Below are 8,691 nucleotides of genomic sequence, written 5' to 3'. Positions count from 1 at the left end.
TATTATTTAGGTTGGGGTTTTTTTTGCTGCTAGTGACAGACGCTTGGGGGTGCTTAACCTGCTTTTCACTTTTAAACATATCATATTGATAATATTAGGGCAGATATAGGTGTTACTCCAACACGTTTCATTACCTGGAATGTTAAAGGAATGAATGGGCCTAATAAGAGAGCAAAGATTTTTTCTCACTTAAAGAGGCTAAATGCAGAAATAATATTTTTACAAGAAACCCATTTGAAAGTAGCAGATCATATCAGACTCAGGAGGAACTAGATTGGACAGAGTTTCCATTCTAACTTTAATAATAAATCACGAGGGGTAGCCATCCTGATCCACAAAAAAATACTATTTACACCACCTCAGGTCATCTCTGACCCCCAGGGGCGATTTGTGATAGTATCTGGGTCGCTGTTTAACTCTCCAGTAATTCTAGCTAGTGTCTATGATCCAAACTGGGATGATGTTAGCTTTATACACAAGCTCACCTCTCTTTTCCTAGACTTAAACAGACATAGTCTTATTCTATCGGTTGACTTTAACACGGTTATGGACCCAGTTATGGACCGCTGTAACCATAGAACTTTGACACGTTCTAAAATGTCTCTCGCTCTTGGTGAATTTGCTGATAAAGCAGGTTGGGTTGATCCATTGAGGTTTTTTAATCCTCGCAAAAAAGAATTCTACTTTTCACATGTTCACCACACGTACAGTCGCATCGATTGTTTTCCTCATTGATAAGACACTTCTCCCTTTTACAAAGAGAATTGAATATAATACAATTGTTGAATCTGACCATGCGCTGGTTTCCCTGGATATTTCGTTCTCTCAAAATGTCACACAACCAAGAGTTTGGAGATTGGACACATCCCTACTGTCAGACAGTCACTTCTATGAATTCATTGGTAAAGAAATAGATGAGTTTATATACTTCAACAGATCTGATTCTATATCCCCATCTACATTGTGGGAAACACTTAAAGTAGTTATAAGAGGGAAGATCATTTATTATTCTATTTCATGTAATAAGGAAAGAAAACAAGAAGCAAATGAACTCCTGGAATCAATAAGACAAACTGACCAACAATATTCTACCACCCCAACACCTGAGTTATATAAAGAAAGGGTTACACTGAACACCCAATACAACCTATTGTCAACAGAAATAACTGAAAATCACCAACTTTGGTTAAAAGGACAATATTATGAACATGGAGATAAAGCAGGTCGTCTTCTGGCTTATCAGATTAAAAGTAAATCAGCATCCAGTCTAATACCTCAGATAGGTAATACTTCACAATCCTTGACTGTAGACCCAATAGAGATAAACAACACCTTTAGAGATTTCTACTCCAAACTATACACATCTTTTTCCCACAAGATAAGTTAATTATGATGACCTTCTTAGATAACATCGATATACCACAAGTAGATGCAGATGCCAAAGATAACCTTGAAGAAACCATAAAGCTACAAGAGATAGTTGATTCCATTCATAAAATGCAGAATAACAAATCACCTGGACCAGATGGTTATGCCGTTGAATTTTATAAAAAGTTTTCTCTTCAACTTGCCCCCCTGCTACTTGAGATGTTTAATCACTTCTTCAACCAGAACCATCTACAACAAACCCTAACAGAAGCTTCCATTTCACTTATTTTAAAGCCAGGCAAGGACCCAAATGATTGTGGCTCGTATCGGCCTATATCCTTGCTTAATGTTGATGTGTTAGCATGTTTTGGTCACAGTGTTTCAGGTCATTAGTTGGGTTAGTTGTGGGTCCCACTCCCAGGTTGGGTGGGGCTGCAAACAAGATTTCAAAAGGGCTAAGGTTATGTTTAGCCCTTCTGCCATGCGCATGTACATCAGTGTGATGGGTAAGCATGTAACTCAGTTTAGTTTTGTCTCATCACAGATTTTTGTCAGTTTGTTTTTTAATGTCCCATTTTCTCATTTGTTATGTTAGGCATGTCAACGAGGCTGGTGTGATATCTCAGCCATCGTGCTGTTGAGAGGTGTGCAGTTTTTTGTTAATTTATAATTTGTGTGACAGAGTGGGGAACGAGGAGGGTCAGATCAGAATAACCCACAATGTCTCTGCTAGCTAGGACTGCTTTGTCAGCAGCTGCCACAGCACGCAAACAGAGGGGCAGGCCTGCTGCTACAGAGTCCAATTTGGCAAAAAAATAGGTGACCGGTTTCAATCTGTCGCCATGTTTTTGGAGCAATACAGAAGTCATACAGCCACCGCGCTCATCCACAGCCTGAATAAAAGGTCTTGTGGGATCTGGAAATGCCAAGAGTGGGGGCTTGCTACAGTTGTTTTTTCAGCACTTCAAAGGCCTGCAATGCCTCATTAGACCATGTAAATTTAGAGCTCATCAGTAGGCCATTTTCATGACAGATGACATGTAGAGGAGTCTCTATTTCAGCATAGTTTGGAATAAAATGTCTGCAATAACCACAAAAGTCCTAAAGAGGACATCAACTGTTTCTTAGTCTCAGGAAGTGGCAGTTTCACTATTGCTTTAATGCGAGTGTCTGCAATTTCCCTACCTGCTGCTGAGATTATATGGCCCAGAAATGTCACAGTGGTTTACACAAACTGCAGTTTAGACAACGAGGCCTTGTGGCCCTGGTCTGCTAGGTATTGAAGCAAACGGACAGTATTTTCCCTGCATGAATGTTCTGAGAGTGTAGCCAAAAGAAGATCATCAACATATTGTAACAATACACAAATAGAAGGAAGTGAGAAACCTGCTAAACTGCCATTCAGCACTTGGTAGAAAATGGTGGGTGATTCACAGTAACCTTGACACAGGCGGGTGAAAGTGTAAGACTTTCCTTGAAATTGAAAAGCAAACCAAAATTGGCTGTCTGGATGTACGGGCACGCTAAAAGGGAGGGATGGACAGTGAATAATTACTCCGGCTTTAAGCAAAGAGTGAAAAACAGGAGTAATCTAAAAAAGTTAAATCTGGTCCTCTGGACATTCAAAAAAAAAAACCAAAACAAAGCAAAACAACAAAAAATGTAGAAACGTTTCGTCTCTCATCCAAGAGACTTCCTCAGTCTGAGGTGCTGTTTTCAGCTCAGTCTCTTAAATAGCACCTTCTCAGAGTGGATCAACCAGTTTTGCTGCTGACAACCAAAACCAACTGATCACATGCTCAAGAAGGACCATCAGCCTAACAATGGATCATTAGCACACTGATGGCTGTTTACTATTCACAGAGGGCTGAGTGATACTAGCAATCACAGCATTGTAAGAGGGGGACAATTGAACACGTAAGCCTCAACCCCTGTTTAATGATGGACGGTTTCTTTTCACAAAGATGGCCTCCTTTACTCCTCTCTCAAACCATCGTTCCTCTCTAGAGATGATCCATTGTTAGGCTGATGGTCCTTCTTGAGCATGTGATCAGTTGGTTTTGGTTGTCAGCAGCAAAACTGGTTGATCCACTCTGAGAAGGTGCTATTTAAGAGACTGAGCTGAAAACAGCACCTCAGACTGAGGAAGTCTCTTGGATGAGAGACGAAACGTTTCTACATTCTTTGTTGTTTTGCTTTGTTTTGGGTTTTTTTTTGAATGTCCAGAGGACCAGATTTAACTTTTTTAGATTTTTCTACCTGGATTATTGAGCATGCATCAGGATAACAGGAGTAATGCCTCTTTCTGCATCAGGTTTTAGGGGGTACTGAGGGATTTTGGGTCGATATGAGGATTTAGGTGTAATTTGAATGGGTTCTTGGCCTTTTATGAGTCCTACATCATATTTAGTCTGTGCCCATAGATGTGTTGGGACTGCTGCCAATTCTGGGTCGTCCTGAGACAAGGTGGACATTGTTAGTCATTTGTTATTGTCAATCACTTCTTTTGTGGGGCGTACAGTCAGCAGATGACAAAAATCTTGTCTGTACATGTTGAGAGAGGGTGAATAGAAAAAGCTGTCATGGGGTTCCCAGTCTGAAGTCTGGTGGGCTTTTAGTGCTAGGGAACCCAAAGAACGCCACTGCTGGTCAGGTGGTTTTGCCAGAGAAATGTGAGGGGAGGAGTCTGCTGTAGTAAAATACAACGTCTGAGGAGGCATGTTGTCTATGAGTGTAATTAAGACAAAACAAGAGTCTGAGGTCCAACAGAGGGATGAAGTGGTCAGTTGTGTCTCAGGGGTCATCAAAAATGAGTCTCCTAGTTGGTCAGCAGGATCTGAAGTCACATGAGCAGTGCAGTGTAGACGTTCAGACATGAAACAAGTTGTGGGTGGGAGTCTGTCTCTAGCCATGTTAAGCAGAGACTGTTGTTGAGTTAGATCCAGCAGGAGCCACTCAAAAACGTATAACAGATCAGGTGTGAGTGAGACAAGAGTTTCTGGATTTTCTGCTTGTTTTAACACAAGCAGACCTTCAGATCCACAACTAAGTGTTAACCTAAATTTTAGTATCAGGTCTCTGGCCAGTAAATTCACTGGGCAGGAGGCTGACAGCAGAAATTGATGATCATGTGTAATGTGATCAAAAGGATCAGTAGTTTTTAGAGGGGCTGTAACAGCTTCAGGAACAGCCTGACTGGACGATCCTGTATAATGTACTATTTTGCCTGAGAGAGGAGCGTCAGGAAAAAAATTTTCATAATAAGTGATTGTGTTGCCCCTGAGTCCACAAGAAATTTAATTGGGTTGTTCTGAACCAACACTGTCAACATAGGTAACTTCAGATATGCTGACTGAGTGTATTTGTAATATGTTGGAATGATCTCGCTTGTGTCTGATGGAAAAACAGGTGTGTGTGCTGATAATTGCAGTGCGGAGTCCTGGGTCCTGGTCTCCCGGCACTAGTCAGGTGGAGTAACCTCCTCTCCGGCCTCTGCTCCCTGGATGCCCAAAACCACGTCCACAGCATCGGTGTGGGCTTGGCTAAAAACTTCTGTCCATTTTGTGGCTGCTGTTGGCCTGGGCCGTGCTGCTGAGGCCTCGGGCCCTGTGGTCTGGGCTGGTATGGTGGGAGACCTCTGCCACGCCACTGATTACTTTTGTGTGGGCAATCTCTGATCCAATGGTCAAGTCTTCCACACAGATAACAAGGACGAGGTCCAGCTGGGTTGTTCTGGTGTTGATAAGGCTGGACTGTTTGGTGCTGATGTCTTGGTGGGCGAGGTGGCTGGGCAGTGTCTGTGTTTAACGTAATCTGTGTGGCTCTTTGTAGCAGTGTGAGCTGAGCCTCTTCAGTTTGTCTCTGTTTTTTCTTTAGGGTGGAGGTTTGGTCAGCTGTGTGCTGATCCCAGGCGTGTCTGGCATGTCTGAGAAGCTCATTCAGCTGGACACCAGTTTTCCACCCCATGTAGGTGGATTGAACAGCTTTGCGGATAAGTGGAAGAAGTCCAGTCATCAGTGATTGGCAGAAAATAATCTCAAAAGACGTTGCTTGAGGGGCTTCTCACCAGTCATCATTATCGATGGGAATACCAGAGTGGGTTCTGAAGATGGGCAGCAGTCTGTTAGCATAGTCTTGTGGGGCTTCATCTGGTCTCTGAACAGTGTCTGTGATGGTGGTGAAGCATGTTTATAATAGTAGCAGCTACAGAAGCTCCTCCTTGTGCCAGGTCAGGCAAGTGCTGGCTTGCCATCTCGATCAGGGTCGCCTTGGGCCAGGCTCGGTACATCAGTTGAGGGCCAGTCGGTCTTCCAACCTCTAGCATTGGGTTGGTGAACAGGTCTTCAGGATCGTCCACTCCATCTGCAACTTGGGGATGGTCAGATAATGATGATCTGCGTTTTTTGTTTTTGTTTGTTTGTTTTTTCTTTAGGCTTTGCTGTTTAATGTCGTCAATTTCCTTTTTTATAGCTTCAGCCTTTTTTTCAAGGGCCTTAATTTTTCCCATTTGTTTTGTGACGACTTTAGTACTGGTTCCAGCGACAGGATCTTTAGTATCAGCTGGGGTCTTCAGCGAGGACACTGGTGGGGTTTCATCATCTTCTTCCTCTGAATCAGATGCTGGTGCATATCCTTGAAAATCCTCATCAGAGTCGAGGGTCCAAGTGGGTTTTGGTGGTGGGAGCAGCTGAGCTTGACCTTTAATGGGTAGTCTTTGTGATTTTTCCTTCTTTTTCCTTGACGTTACAGGTGGGGCCTACGATGGTGGGTCAATGAAACCAGCCAGAGAGGGGGTACAGCTGTGCCATGGGAGACAGAGTTCCACAGGACTCGGGTTTATGATGGAGAGAAGAGAAAGACGTTTAATTTGTCCTTAAGCTATTTCTTTTTATTTTCTGCTTGAGTTTGTGATGTTTTTTGTGAATTTGTCATTGTCTCATTTTTTAGAGCCAATTTGGTTGTCTTCTCAACTTTTTTGAGTCATCTAGTACATTTTAGACGCTATTTTTTGTGTTAGAGATTTGTACTAGTTTTTCCATAATTTAAACGCTTGCTCATGATTGTGCATTGCTACAAAAATATCCTGTGGTATTTTCTTCATATTACACATTTTTTGTTTCTGTCTTAACAACTGTTCTTCTAATTTTTGAATTTCTTTGGGGTCAAAAGAACCATTTCTTGGAAATTTTAATTTAGAATGCCACTGTGAAATAAAACTGAGACACGGATCTCCATGTAATCTACGCATATGGTCCGCCTCTGGACCACCAGGAATATAACCCTCTACTTTGCTTTTCCCTGCAACTATCCATCCATCCATTATCTTTACCCGTTTGTTCCATTTTGGGTCACGGGGGTTGCTGGTGCCCATGTCCAGCAATCACTGTACGAGGGGCGGGGTACACCCTGGACGGGTCGCAAGTCTATCACAGGGCCACATAGAGACAAACGAGACAAACAACCATTCACTCTCTCACTCACACCTAGGGACAATTTAGAGTTACCAATCAGCCTAACATGCATGTTTTTGGTCTGTGGGAGGAAACCGGAGCACTCGGAGAAAACCCACGCATGCACGGAGAGAACATGCAAACTCCACCCAGAAGGCCCCTGGACCGGGGTTTGAACCAGGGACCTGTTCGCTAAGGGGCAGCAGCTCTACCAGTTGCGCCACCATGCTGCCCTCCCTGCAACTATTTTTGTTTAATTTTCCTGGTGCGTCCTTGTTTAATTATCCACTATTTATTTCTCAGTCCCTTATCAGGAACCTACCTCGATTTTATACAAAATCTACCTCAGTTTATTTTTAAAACCTACTTTTGTTCTATTTATTTCTCAGTCCCTTATCAGGACCTACCTCGATTTTATACAAAATCTACCTCAGTTTTATTTTTAAAACCTACTTTGTTATAAATTAAAAAGTTTTTCAGTTTACCTTAAGTAGTTGTTTTTGTTGTCTCAGTCTGGTTTAAATTCTGTCGAGGTCGAATCCTCCCGATGGAAAACCAGAACGTCTCCTCGCTCTTAAAGAGTAGCAGAGGTTTAGAGGAAGAATCCTGCGATTCTTGGTGATCAACCCTCGTCCTGGGTCCACCGAGTGGATGGACCAGCGAAGGAACCTATTCTTGACGCCAAATTGTAGAGTTTATCAAACTTGTTGTTCAAAAATTTTTAGAAGACTGAGAACTTTTGTTAAAAACACGTAGCAAAGTTTATTTCTCTTCTGCAGAAGGGAGAACACATGAAAAGAAAATGCAGCTCAGTCAGTTGTGTGTGTTCTCAAAAAACATGAGCAGTACGGCTTCATTCATACACCTTCACACATAACATGTTTTGACACAACAGGCACTCATTTGTAATCTTATCAGAGTAAAAACAGACAGTACGTTTGTGGTCAGTGTCAATCTTATCAGGTTAAAAAACAGACAATGCGTTTGTGGTCCGTGTGACCGGTTCTGGAGCTGGGGTTCCGTACCGGCAGTCTGTGAGAAACGGAAGTTTAAAAAGCTTCACACACTGATGCTGAAGAGATGTAACTGCTACAGTTTAGATAAGCTTTAAAAGAGTGTAATATAAAGCAAATGAATAATAAGAGTGATGATAATAAAATTTAAAAATGAAATAAAATAAAATTGATGAACAAAATAAACTGGTATTAATGTTTTCATTTCCACAATTCCACAACATCATTCAGCCAAGGTTCTGCTTTGAGTTTTGATTTTTTGGTTTTAACAGGTGCAACATGATCTAGAGTCTTTAAGCAGATAGAGTTGAACTGGGATGTCAGCTCCTCAGTCGTGGTGAGAAACACCGGGGGCTGAATTATCGTTTCAGAGGTATAAGCATCTGTGAAACGTGCAGCAGTGAAGTGGTTAATGGCCCGGCTACTACGTGCAGGAACACACGGCTTAGGAATTATATGGGGGAGGGTGAACTCAAACCGGATTGGCATGTGGTCTGAAAAAACATTATCACCAATTTCAAGATTACTAACAGTCACATCACGAGTTAAAACAAGGTCCAGTGTATGTCCGCGCTCTTGGGTGGGACTGTTTACATGCTGAGTTAGATTAAATGAGTCCAATAAATCTACAAACCGGATTCCAAAAAAGTTGGGACACTAAACAAATTGTGAATAAAAACTGAATGCTATGATGTGGAGGTGCCAACATCTAATATTTTATTCAGAATAGAACACAAATCACAGATCAAAAGTTTAAACTGAGAGAATATATAATTTTAAGGGAAAAATATGTTGTTTCCAAATTTCATGGCGTCAACAAATCTCCAAAAAGTTGGGACAAGTCCATTTTTACCACTGTG

This window comes from Nematolebias whitei, chromosome 9, assembly GCF_014905685.2.
Source record: "Nematolebias whitei isolate Nwh7 chromosome 9, NemWhi1, whole genome shotgun sequence".
Classification (NCBI taxonomy): Eukaryota; Metazoa; Chordata; class Actinopteri; order Cyprinodontiformes; family Rivulidae; genus Nematolebias; species Nematolebias whitei.
Note: the sequence above shows the minus strand (reverse complement) of the source record.